This window comes from Anas acuta, chromosome 4 (genome assembly GCF_963932015.1).
Source record: "Anas acuta chromosome 4, bAnaAcu1.1, whole genome shotgun sequence".
Classification (NCBI taxonomy): domain Eukaryota; kingdom Metazoa; phylum Chordata; class Aves; order Anseriformes; family Anatidae; genus Anas; species Anas acuta.
This window is the reverse complement of record NC_088982.1, coordinates 33,556,017-33,569,427: the sequence shown is the minus strand read 5'-3', so window position 1 is coordinate 33,569,427 and position 13,411 is coordinate 33,556,017. Positions and strand designations below refer to the sequence as shown.

General features: G+C 38.8%; 1 protein-coding gene across 16 annotated transcripts in view; it reads right to left on the bottom strand.

The window, feature by feature from the left end:
• The window catches only part of BBS12 (Bardet-Biedl syndrome 12), a 52,838-nt gene that overhangs the window by 2,767 nt on the left and 36,660 nt on the right, over positions 1 to 13,411 (bottom strand). For 10 of the 16 annotated variants that reach the window (XR_011096071.1, XR_011096073.1, XR_011096072.1 and 7 more), the window contains 4 exons: positions 11,187 to 11,227; positions 10,553 to 10,604; positions 9,122 to 9,256; positions 6,496 to 6,583 (listed from right to left, as the gene is read on the bottom strand). The gene's annotated coding sequence lies outside the window, so the exon portion shown is untranslated. Of the gene's footprint in view, positions 1 to 432; positions 492 to 6,495; positions 6,584 to 8,427; positions 8,541 to 9,121; positions 9,257 to 10,552; positions 10,605 to 11,186; positions 11,228 to 13,411 lie in introns of all 16 variants that reach the window. The other 6 variants (XR_011096066.1, XR_011096065.1, XR_011096064.1 and 3 more) reach the window with 6 other exon arrangements.

The window sequence follows — 13,411 nt, the reverse complement described above, 5'->3', positions numbered from 1 at the left end:
TAACACCACAGCAGGCCTCGTATGGAGCAGGTGATAGCCTACACATTGCCCGGGCTTGTGCCGTGCCTCAGTTCGGGCGAGCTTCATGCTCTCTAATCGTCAATACACATCAGTGCTACACAACACACCCTCTCCTGAATCTCAAGAATGCTGTGATAAGGAATCATACATCCAGATGAGACAGAGCTCGACTTCTCTGGTGGCAGTTCTTCTAATTCAGTCTCTCTTCATTAATCCTTAGCATTAAGTAACGCTGTTTTTTCCTCCACATAGCCCAGAGGGAAGAGGAGCTTGCAAAGTAAGACAACGGCATTTTGTAGTTCAGGTGTTGTGTGAAGAAAAAAGTTGTATTAAGATCAGAAAGGGGCAAGAGCACTCAGGCTCCCTCGCTTGCTCTCTTGTTCCTTCCCTCTCTCTCCCTCTCACTCTCACCTCCCTTTTTCTTCTCACTTTGACTACTACATCTCTCTGCTCCAGATGTCTCCCCCAGCCTAGAAAAAAATGACAAAATGTGTAATGTGGATGGCCCCTGAGTAAATCCACCCGAGTGCTCCCTCCAAGCAGAAGACAGCCTTAATGTGAGAGAATGGCTTCATTCAGGCAGTCCAGACAGATACCTGGATAGGACAAGTACAGTAAATGTCTTCATCTTTTAGTGGATTATTTATGCTCAAGGTAACACACTTGTAAATTTAAATGTAATTATTTCTTTCAAAGTCTGAGCATGTGTTAAAGAATTCAGTAGCAACTTATTCCCCAGAGTGTTTAACTCTTTCACCATCAACAGCTGATAGTTATTTTCTGGGTCAGCATCCCCATTCTCAGGAGCTTAACCAGATGCTTCATCTGCTTCGTATGATGGAAGCATACAGCCACAAATCTCTCTACAACACACCGATTTTTTCTTCTAAGCATTGACTACAACAGCAAGCAGCCTCATTTTTTGCTCACCTACTTTTGTAAGTGCAGCTTATGACAAAAAGTTTCTGTATTTTAAGTGTTAATGCATGTTATTAATTGCCTGAGAAAGTTCTCATGCACAGCCACTTTTTTTCTTCTATGTATATGTTCAGTATCTCATTTTCATTTCTGGTGATTTTATGGCACTATTCATCAAGATTTGTTTTTAAACAGAGGCTTATATCTTCCCTCTTCATCTTTTTTTCTGATACAAACAACAGAAAGAATTCATACATCCTCTCTATTACAAACCTCTTACTGTCTCCATTCCAGTTCAGAAGAGTACTTCAGAAGGATAAAGCACCAGTGGGCACTTTGTCTTTCTAAAGTAAAAATTTCTGAATATATACTTAGTCCAAATATGACCACAGATGGCCAAAGCTTTGTTTTGGGCTGTCTTTACAAATGGTTGATGTTGGAAACACGACAGGCCAGGATGGCTGAAGATAAGAGGACTAACAGACCGATGAGGCTTAAATTGGAAGTAAATCAAGTTTGTTATGGTCCAAAATGATTGCACTTGGAAAAAGAACTAGACTGTCTAGAAGCACTGACAGCTGTTGCAGATGTAAGAGATACAGTAGTGACCTCAACTTATGAGAAATAAGAAATAATGTTCTAAACAGGAACGTTATTGAGGTTAGAGTTCAGAATTAGTAAAATCACCATGTACATACAAACACACGTGCATTCTTACTCTCTCTCTGTATCCACATTACATATAGCAATCAACATAAGAACATACAAATCAGCAAAATTACTCTGGGAAGTGAAAATAAACAATGTCAATATAAAGTCAAGATTGAAACTACATAGGAAAAAAAAATCAGTTTTAAGAAATACCCTGAAATCAAACATGATAGACTCAAAGAATTTGAGTTAATGTTGGATTTCAAGGAAATCCAAATTTATTACTGTGAGAGACTCCTGAATAGGAACAATCATAAAAACACCTTTTTCTCGCAGGACTGCATTATACCCATAAGATCATCATTTAGGTATCACTCCTAACCTGATGCCACTGGAAGGGCAGTGGCTGAAAGGTCTCTGGTCCCGCTGTCCTACCTCTGGGACAGTGGTGCCTCAGCAGGGGCTCTGGGTCAAGGCAGTTTAAAGACCTTTGTATTAAGTCAGTAGTCCTGTGAGTTGTCCCAAAGAAACTTATCTCTGCTTATGACTCAGACGTGTTTTAGCTTCATCCTATTACTACAGGGCAGAGAAGCTGCTTGCTGCACTGAAATGCTTAGAGCCGTAAGACATTATAGGGAGATGTTTTTCTCTATAGCAGGGGAAAATCAGTGCTTGTAAGGCAAGTACAGAAATACAGCCACTATCTGGGTTTTTGCTTGTTTCTGTATTTAAGAAACACATTTGAATAAAACATACAAACGTTTAAGAAGTGGATCTTGGAAAAGACCTCTAGAGGTCATCTGGTCCAACCACGCTGCTCAAGCAGGGCGACCTAGAGCCCGTTGCAACAATTCTACTTGGGACCAGTGTAAGGATTTTCACTATAAAGATTTCCACACCAGCTACAGACTACTCTGGGAAAACAATATCTACCTCATAGTGTCATACTGCCCAGCAAGTGATCAGGAAATAATGGAAAATCTATTGCAAATTCTGTTTCCCCTTTTAACTGATGTTCCTGTCTTGTAAGGTTCATAAGATTCAAAACTTCCATCTGGGCTAATTAAGCAGAATGCCAAGTTATCCACAGGATATAAAAATATAGGTGGAGGTGGGGAAAATACTCTTTCCATTCACTGGTAAGTTATAGAAGAAAATCAGAGTAAAGTAACGGAGGAATACAGCAAAGACAGACTATTCCCAAGGAACAGAAGTTACCACATCATGCAGCTTTCATCATTTCACATTTGAGGGCAAGGAGAGATGAGCTCAGTGAGATGTTACAAAATAATAAATGTTGTTCTACTATAGCATGGATTTAGTTTCTCCCAGTTGTTCAACTGAAATCTCGCTCTGCGTTATTACTGTAGAACTTATTAGCTGGCAGGTAGAAAATAGCAAGAATAAAGAAAACAAAACCCCAAATCTCTCTCTTGGTAACAATCTGTACTAGCTGATAGTATTCCAGAAGGGATGTCACAACAGCTCTCCAGTTTGTTTTCTCTTTGTTTCAGGGCTGTTTCCATGGATCCCCAAACCTAGGCCCCTGTGAAGGGCTCCCCAGAGCATAATGCCATGTAGCTGCAGGTCACAGACCAGGCATCACATGCAGAACACAAACACAACTCCAGTGGCACTGTCAACACATTAAAACTATTGCGAATACAGTTCAGGATCCTAGCATACCAGTACGTGTGGAGAGAGAAACAGGCCCTGGAAATACTGTTAGAAGCGCAAAGAAATTACGCAGTCTCTTGTGCTGTATTAGCTCTTAGTTCTAGCAAGGGAGATCTGTTCTGAACAAGTTTGAGGAAGCATTTAGTGCTGGGGTGGATGTCAGTATTCTCACTCCACCACACCCCAATTCATCCAGCCATGCCATGGCTATCTTAGGTGAAGAGCTTTCTGGAATTCTCCCTTTTCTCCCTTTCTTACTACAAAATCATTCCTATACGTCTGTAAGTTTACCACTACAGCACATAAACCTACACCTCTTATGATATCTGAAGTTACAAGTACTGTAAGAGCAACTTAAGCCAACTGGCTCTTGTGAAATCTTGTTTGTTTCTTGGAGAGACGCTTGCAGCATTTCTTTGTGGCAGTTTAAAAAACTGTAATCTTCTGTCCACATGCCAAAACAGAATTTGTTATCTGCCAAAAAAATGACTTTCCCAATACTGTCCAGGCTATTATCTCAAACCTGACCCACAATAATTAACTTCCAAGCATCTGGGAGGTTAAATTGCTCAGTGATCTCTCCCCTTGTATGCACAAGTGATAGGTATTACATGAGAATTGCTATTTAGGTTACATTCACTTTTCCCCTCAGGAAAAATTAGAGCATGAATTGAGTTTTATTGAATACAATCTTCCATCAATCACTTGATGGAAATCTTGAGAAAATATGGCTATCTTTGAAAGCAGCCCAAAAAAAAGAAGTTTAAACTTTGCTACATAGTTCTTATCCCAGTGATAGTAAATAAATGTGCAAATGGATTGTCCTTCTTCAAACTGAACTGCCTCATTGAATATCCATGTAGAGACTTACAGACACAACAGCAGATAATCTGAAAAGTGGCAGAAGGACCTCATACTTCACTGTTTTTATGTTGTTTTTCCTCTGTAGAGGCTATATTACCTGTTTGAAGAGCCACCAGTGAATACTAAACAGTAAATTTGCTCCAATGTCACTGTGGCCAGCTACCAACTCTGCCTTGTTCAGCTGCCAGCCATGAATTCCATTCATTTCTTAATTTGGATGGCATTTGGGAGAACGCTGTGTCTGTAAATTCAAGCAAGAAAGCCTAGCCTGACCTTAAAAAGAACACTGAAGGTGCAAACTCCATGCAACAAAATCTCAGGGGTGGAAAGCAGGAGTTAAGGTGCCATTACTACTCTTGTGTCTTTTATCTGAAACCTGGTCTGTTAATGTTGGTAATCTGCCTTAACCTAAACTGACAAGTTCTCTATTGACACCCCAAGTGAGTTATCAGCTGATAATGCAGAGAAAGCTAGGCTCACTGGCTTTGCCACAGGCCACGGTTACTCTGTGACATTAAAAGGTTGTCCCCAGTGTAGTGAGCAACAGTAGTGGGGGTCAGCATGCGCGTGTCAGCAGTGTATTTCACAGTCTTTCGACAGCAGATGAATGGAAAGGCTCTGTAATCCTCCCGGGACCCAAGAATGAAAACTACAAGGACACTGAAATAGGCACAGACTTGTCTTCCTTTCTCTTCTTTGATCCACCCTCCACCCCCAGCCTGTCTCATCTCCTCATCCTTTGTCCCCACCCTGTTCCTTTCCCATCCTCTGATTTCAGTCGCAGGTTTTTAGGCTGTTTCTAAATCTTTCCTCAGTAATTCATGCCAAGCTCTGTCTTCTGGACTACTTTTCATTTGTATCTCACCATGGCTCCCAGCCATCTACTCCACAGCTAGGTTTCCTTTCCCCACTTCCTAATTTCTGCCTCTGTTCTTGAAAGCCCATTTCTCTTTCTCCAACCAATCCTCACAACTCTATAGCTTACTTTTTCCACAGAGTTTTTCCCTTTCCTTTCCTCTAGCACTTTTCCTCCTCCCAGTAGCTCCCCATTTCACTCTCCTTGCATGTTGGAAACCTCCAGTCCCATCAAATTGTACATCACCATCATGCTGGTGTACCTGCCTACATACTTTGGGTAACACCAGAGTTTCCAACCAGCTCTGCTAGAAGCCCTGCTCCTCAGGCCGCCCTTCAGCCCTGCTCTCCCAGCACAGGCCAGCCCTGGGCACCAGGCAACACTCCACACCATCACATCGCTTTGGGTCCTGCTGTCCCCAGAATGTGAAGGAGGGGTTCAGAGGAAAACGGAGGCTGGTTTGGCCTGCCTGATATCTGCCTTTCAACTAGTTTCCAACTCTTCGATATAGAAGTTCTAGACAAAGCTATTCTGAAGCATCTGTACCAGTTTAATACATATATATATACAATATATATATATATATATATATATATATATATGTAATAAATTAAAAGGTCAGTTACGAGGCTTCTTCTAAAACTTTGTGGAACTAGATGAAATTTTAACTGTTCAGTTTCAAGCTTGCCTGAACTCCAGTCTGACGAAAAGCCAGCAAAACTGAAATAGTTTTTAAAACACAACACATCTCTTATGACAAAACTCTTTCTCTTTTTAAGAAGTTAAGACACTATTGCACAGAATTCCTCAGCAGCTGCAACCAACCACAAGCTCGTGTGTAATCCAGGAGTGCTTCACTGCAAGGAAAAAATAACAAAAACACATTTGGCTAACTTTACTGCCATAAATGTGAAGGGCTTTAATTCTGACTAATCACACACCTTGAGTCATTTCACTGTAGTCAACAACTATCTTGTAAAAACAACAACAAAAGTCAGTAAGCAAATAATGGTAAAATCCTTTCCCTCAAAGACCAACAAGCCAAATTGATTTCAATTTACTATATTAATTAATTGAATGAAATCAAGGTGGTCAGCGAGCATTTTTAGTTTATATGTTTGCATACATAAATTACACATGCAAGGATACATACAGATGAGTACTCGAGTCTTTTTTGTAAAATTTACTGGGCATCTTGGCCAAGAAGAATGATGGATTTTAACTGTTATTTCTGTTCATAATTGAATTGCGTTTCTCAAAGAGAATAATCTCAGAGTTTCTATATTAAAATAACATCAGCTTATGAATCAATTTACAGGCTTTGTCATCTGCTGATTCATTTATTTTAGAAAGACCAAGTCAATATTGATGATTCCCTTAGTTGTGTTACACATATTTTATGTCAGTTTCTCCTAGGATGAAGTAGGGCTTTTTGTTTATTAATTTCTCATCCCATTGTTGCATTTCATACTGTTGTTGTTGGAATGCCAACAAATAAGGACACTCACCTCCTAGGTATTAGTCTCTTCTTATGACATCAGTGTGTAGGCTGTACAAAATCGAGGGATGTTAGTCACTCACACCATCTGTGTGGGCCTGCAGAAAGGAAGATGTAATCTCTCATATGGTGTTTTATACAAAACAGCAACAATCCATATTCAGCTGCGCAGATAAAATGGATCCCTGGAGGAACTTCAGTCTGCCAGAAAGCATGTTTGTGGCTGTCAGCTGTTGGGGGTAAACTTTTTAAAACACAGTGACAGAAAACCTTTTGTTTGTCCAGAAAATAAATTTGAGGGTGGTGGCAGTCAGTTTCACAGACTATGATTTGTTAGTCAAACTGTGTTGGTATTAAGTTGCATTTTAAAAGTTCAGGGCCAACATCTCTTCTCATTTCTACTGACGTAAGAAAATTTGCGCTGGAATGATTTGAATAAAAGAAAGGAGAAAGCAATGAAATCATTTCTTCATTCTTTCTAGATATTTACTTCCCACAGTTTGAGGTTTTGTCTTCCCTAGCCTCTCAAAAGCTACCATCATGCTGTTCCTCAAAGTGGGGAAAGCTGGGTCTACCACACAAAGGAGAAGTCTAAATGTATTGTTAGCAGGTCTATAAAAGTCTCCCTGCATAGCTGCATGCAGAAAGAAGAACAGGACATGCACAGCATCTATCCCCAGGCCACCTCACCTATTTGTTTAGAAACACTCTTTTTTCTACTCATGCACTTCAAATAGTGCCTCTAGAAAGGCATCTAGAAAGCATGATTAGTCACTGAGCAATGGTTCTTCTTTCTTCCTTATGTTGGTAGTTACACTTTTCCAATTTTTTTTAACATAAAAATCTCTGATTAAGACTAAAACCTTGTGTCCAAATTTATTACTAAACAGAGTTATTTTCAATCTTAGGAGATAATTATAATTAAATTTACTTCATAGGAATTGTTAGCTTGATGACAAGACTCTTCAAATAATTTTCTGTTATTCTTCCTTAAACTCTTACACTCAACATCCTTGAGTGTAACTTTCCAAAGAAATTATTTGGGGGAATCTTCATTTTGCCTACCATTCCCAAATGCCAACTCCCATGTTACCTAAATTAAGCATCAATAAAGCATCTCAGCAGTCTAAAACTGAAGACAACTCGAGTTTCAACCCAAATCCTTTAAAACTGTACTGGACTCTTTCGATTGATCACAAGTGGTTTTAGGACATTTCAAACTTCTCACTAGAAGTCATGTATGTGAACTAGCTTAGTTCTGGGACGGCAAGGACAGTAGAGTAAATACGGGACAGAAATACTGATTAAATGATTTGCATAAAAGAATTGTGGTCAGCATAATTAGTAGCTTTATCCAGTTATTTTTAAAGCAATTGTACTTAGCAGATGGAAGTAATTTTTCTGAAGGAGAAAAGGAGGCCCCTGAAATTTCACGAAGGGGTGAGCAAACAATCCTTAGCTGCCACATATCCAAAATGCAACATTCCTCAATCCAGTGTTCTAGGAGAAAAGCTGTGCATTACTACATCATATGTTAGGAGGTGACAAAGATGAATAGTTTTGATTGTTAAAATTAATAAAGTGGGCTACCCTTGTTCTTTTATTCACATACAATATAAATCAGCAACAAATAGTCTCTATTTATTTTTATTTCAGTCTCTGTATGTCAACTTTGTGTAATGTCTATTAAAAAAATAGCATGTATTGCATGTATTGTGATGTTTGAATTACTACCATGTGGGATAATTGGAAACATAATTATAGTACCTCTCGGACACAAGGCTTTTTTTCCAGTATGGTTACACGCAAGGGAGGCAGATCAAGCAATGAGAAGAAATGACTGGAACAAACTGTAAGCAATTAGCTTAGTTAACTATATGGAATTGGCCAGAATTCAAATGTGGTACAAATAAGTATAAAAAAAGGAGCTGCATTTGCTCACCTCATGTCTGAATTTGATCTGTTTGCCTAAGCATAGAAAAGCAGCAGTACTTTGAGTAATTTAGCTGTAATCCTTGCTCTGTCGTAATTAACTAGACCGTCACTGACTTCAACCTGCAGAAGATCAATCTCAGAATAGTTAAGAATTTTCCCACTTTTAAAAGCATTATCTTCAATGCATTATAAAGTAGGTGCAGGGCGTAGAGATCTGATCCCAACTGCCTTTTAAAGGAAAACATCCATCAGATCTTTGCTATGAAACTTGGGTGGAATCAGGATTAAGGTTCTAGACCACATCAGAAAATTACATGTAATAAAAGTAACACTGCACCAGTCCTGATGAACAGAAGAGAATTCTACTATAGCATGCTTCTGTGTTTTAAGACATACCAAAACCTGTTAAAAAAAAAAAAAAAAACTTTATAGATGTGCAGTAATATAAAACAACATTAAGAATAAGCCTAACTCAAAGGAGAGTTACACATAGCAAATGAACGATGATCATAACAAAATGCATGAGACATGCTTTCACTCAGTGGAACACATTTTATGATTTTCTAATCTATCTATTCTCACTAGGAATCACTGTACATAAAAAGGGCATGGCTCAAAACCTGCTGTAATCTCAAAAATTACTTTTTAAGGCACAGAGTTTGTGAGAAGGAAGAAAGGAATATTTTTCTTAGACATTGTACCTGTTGCTGGCCCCTTCTGAGGATACAGCAGCCTTTTGCAGGGCAGTTGTAGCATTCTGTGGGTTAGGGTACAGCCATAACAACTTTCTTTCCATCTCCCTTTGGTGTGTGGTTACCCTTGTTAATTCCCAGTTCCTAAGGGGTAGGAAAAGACGAGACTTTTGATTGCAGGGACTATAGCCACAGCCCATGGAAAGTAGAAGCAAGCAGAAGTCATTTGGTACACCCAATTCCCTGCCCAGGCCGGAGATGCATCATTTTTTCAGATGAGACGCAACCCGGCATTCCACAAAACACAAACAACAACAAAAAAATGTTCAGCCTATGACACAATGGAGGAACGAGGTTAGTGCTGAGGGCAAATCCCAAATATTTCAGCATGTTTTCCTGGATCATCTCTTACGTAAGCCACGAAATTCAGTCTCACAGCAGCCTGCTGAGAGCAGAGGGGAGTGGGCTGGGAGCTCACTGACAATACCAGGCACATGTACACATACACACAGCCACCATGCGCACAAGGCAACAACAATTAGCTAGTCCACTGCAAATGTCAGCCAATTTATGTAATATCCTTTTACTCAGCATTTCGTATTCACTTAAGGGTGAAAAATCTCAATAAACTGTCTCAGGGGCATTGAAAGTGGGGGAAATTATTTGGATTCAAGTCCTGCTCTGATCATTGCTGCCGTTGGCTGCTCGATAGCCTATACATTACTTCAGTCAAACAACCAGTGAAGAAGCAGGCATTTATTTCATAAGAATCACCAATGCAATTAGTGTTAACATGCTCTAATTGTTATTAACAGCAGCTGAGCAGCTGTCATTTTAAGTTGACTAAGCACAATGGCTCTGGGCTGCTGCTGCTCAAGTTATCCCATGAGGCTACTCCAGAATCCCGTTTGCCCAGAGAACAGTTTTACAGATGGTAAGGAGCCAGAAATTACAGACTGGATGACATTAGTGCTATGACTTGCTGATTTAACACACCTAGGAAATAAGGGAAGAGCTGAGAGTATGGAGATGAAGGGGCTAGATATAAATAATACCAATGTCTTCCCCACAGAACCTTTTAGTAACCAAATATGTTGGTGGCATACATCCATCACATTCAAACGGGACCAAGAACCTTACCTGGTCAGTGCTTAAGAATTACTTAGTAGACGGGTCATGAAATGCAACTTTTGTCACTACACTACATTGTTTTTTTAATTATATTTTTAAAGTTACTTTCATTTGAGACCTCCAGTTCCCTGTTCTTTCTAGGAAAGTGAGCAGCAACAAGCTGCTACAAATGCTGCATCTTTCTTAAATCAGGAAAGAAGGTGGAAGAAAGCACTTTCCCTACTCATCACAAAACAGAAGAAATTTCAGTTTGGCTTACAACTGGAAACAAAAGCTGTTGTGATCAAACCAGATCAAACCAAAACTTACAATGCGCATCAGACATCAGAATTCTGAAATTAAATCATATCGTCTCACAGTACTGCCAAAAAAAAAAAAAAAGGAAAAAATAAGATTAATTTCCAAAACCAAGCACAGAAATTCATAATGAAGTACTTGTTACTTCTGTAATGATGTCATAAGGGTAAATAAAATCTAAGCGGCAAGCACAAAAATTTAAATTATTACACTTGGTTTTACAGTAATTGTGTTTACCATAGGCACCTTTATCGATTTAGAATGTCCATGGAAAATTCACTTGATTAGTCTTCCTTTAAAAGCCATTGGTTTACACTCCTCATTGAGGCACTTAATTCAGTTTTCCTTAATCAAAAGTTCTTAGTAACCCATTACACATTTAGGATTATCTATACAAGGGGCAGCATTTTTTAAAAGTGATGAGAGTTCCAAAATTTTGTACTGTTTGGTGTACTAGTTTGTAGCTGACTGGTCAAACCATTTTCTTGCAGCTATTTAAAATCTTCATGATGAAGTACTCTGCTTGTTCGGTCTCATAATGGATCTGGTCTACATGAAGAAAAGTTTATTTTGGACAGTGTTGTCATAGTCATCTGTAATTCTAATGAGTACTTGTGTTTTTGATGGAGAAGGAAGACTTACTTACCATATGGATCTAACCTCCAAAACAATGGTTAGCATCATTCTCTGAAAGATAGATGTGTGTGTAGGCAATTAAAAAATAAATCTGGTTTACATGAAAGAAAATGTCCTGCAATAATCTTAAACATCATGTCAGCATCCATTTCATCTATTTACAAGATCTGAGATCTTTTCCCGGCTTTTCTTTTTTAGTAACTGAAGTTTCCATTTGTTACTCTTGCTCCTCCTGGAAATCCAGCAGTAAATGATAACAAAAATTGTTACTACAAATACTTAGATGACTTTGCTGAAAGAGTGTTTACTTCAAGCATGTACCAAGCGTCATCAAATCCAGTTTGGCTAAAAGCTTCTGTCTAACATGAGGTGCAAAATTTTCCTTCAGATAAAAATGAGATATAGGATATGTTACCAAAAAAAAAAAAAAAAAAGCCTACAGGGAAAAAAGATTTAATGTTACACTCGTTTAAGTGTAAAAAGATGAGGTCTCACCATATTATCGCCAGTGATCCTTTATTTACATGACAGCAGTTGATATCAACTGAATATAGCATTTTCAAGAACGAGAGGCAGATTTATAGACGTCATAAACATAGCATATCACTGTGTGTCGTTGTGTAGTATCTCTAAAAAGACTGAAAGCTCCAAAATCGCTGTAAATACCCCCTGAATCCTACAGAAGTCTCTTTTGACTGGAATATGGCGCCAGTATTGAGCCAATGCCTGGTGAGGTGCCCGCTCCAAGAAACCCCATTTGCAGGGAACGTGCAGACACCACAGACCTTTGAGTACACAGGGGAGTGGCCAGTAATTTCTAAAAATGAGGTTAACGTGTTGCTCTGCCACAAAAAATAAGCAGAGGTCTGATGGATTTCTGTTTTGCTTTCAACTCAGAATTTGTTTTATTTAGAGATGTTTAATTTATAATTATATCGTGCTGGCTGAATGCTCAGTTGTGTTGTGGAACCCTGCCCAGAGGTCCTCATTGTTGCAACTTTTAACAATTTTTTTTTGCATTTCACAGATGGTCTGAATTTGCATTTTTCTTTTTTTAGTTCCTTTAAATATTAATTAGAAGATTTAAAAAATGAAAAAGAACAATAACAACACTGGAACAGTTTTAGGCTTCATGTGATTACTTGCCTCTAGAACGTATCGTGGAGCTGAGTTGCTTTAGATCAACACACACACAGCAGCATGCATATCAAATCAGTATCTAAGTATGGTTTGAAATATTAGCAATATGTAATACCTTCAGCATTATGCCTGATATAACAGAAACAGATCGTGTGCTGTACTGCAACAGCTACAAAGCCTCTCATAAGGAATTGCCATTTATTGTTAGCTGCTAGTGCGTCACCGCTGCCTCAAACATACCTAAGACAACAAGCAGACTTGCTGGCTGAGGTAATAAAAACCTTTGAAAACCTACTTCAAGGAATCAGATATGAGCTTACATGGTTAACAACAGATACAGACTGCTGGAAAACTAGAGATACAGGAATGGTGATTTTCTCCCTAATTGGGAAGAAACAATCTTCCCTGGGGTACCTGTTTCTGAGACTGCCCGTCTATAGGCAGCTCCCTGTATGGTACCTTGACGTGCCCACAGACAATCCAGCAGTTTGAAAAGGTCATATGGCTCCCACAGGTGTCCCAAATATCACCAGTAGCCAGCTTTTTTTAATAAACTTACATAATGAAGAAAAAAAGAAGGAAAAAAAAGAAAAGATTCGTAATATTCTATAGGCTGACATCTGTTACTTCACATAATACATACACAGTAAAACTGTCTTACATAACTCCATTTGGGGTGAAATTTCTTCTACAGGACTGAAAATTCCTGATTTATTGCAGCACATTGCAAGTAGCCCAAGGTCCTCTCAGAAGCAAATACTGAGATCTTGATCCGAAATACTTTATATTTGAGATGTTCCTGGGTTTGGCCTGAAGTCCCTCACTTTCCTGCCAATTTCAAATGATTCACAATGGAGTTTATTTTCTGATCTGTTGTAGTCATTCTCACAGGACTTTGTCAGATGCAGATACAGAGGGGATTTTAAGAAAATTAATTAGAAGAATTTCTGAAGTTGGTATGTCCAAAAGGATTTTAGAGGCTAGATCAGATCACGAGGCCACCATTTTTATATTAATCCCTTCCTTCCCTGCACATTTTGGAGGTGTAGGAAAAATCCTCTCTTGCCTGATTTCTGATATGGAAAACTACTCTTG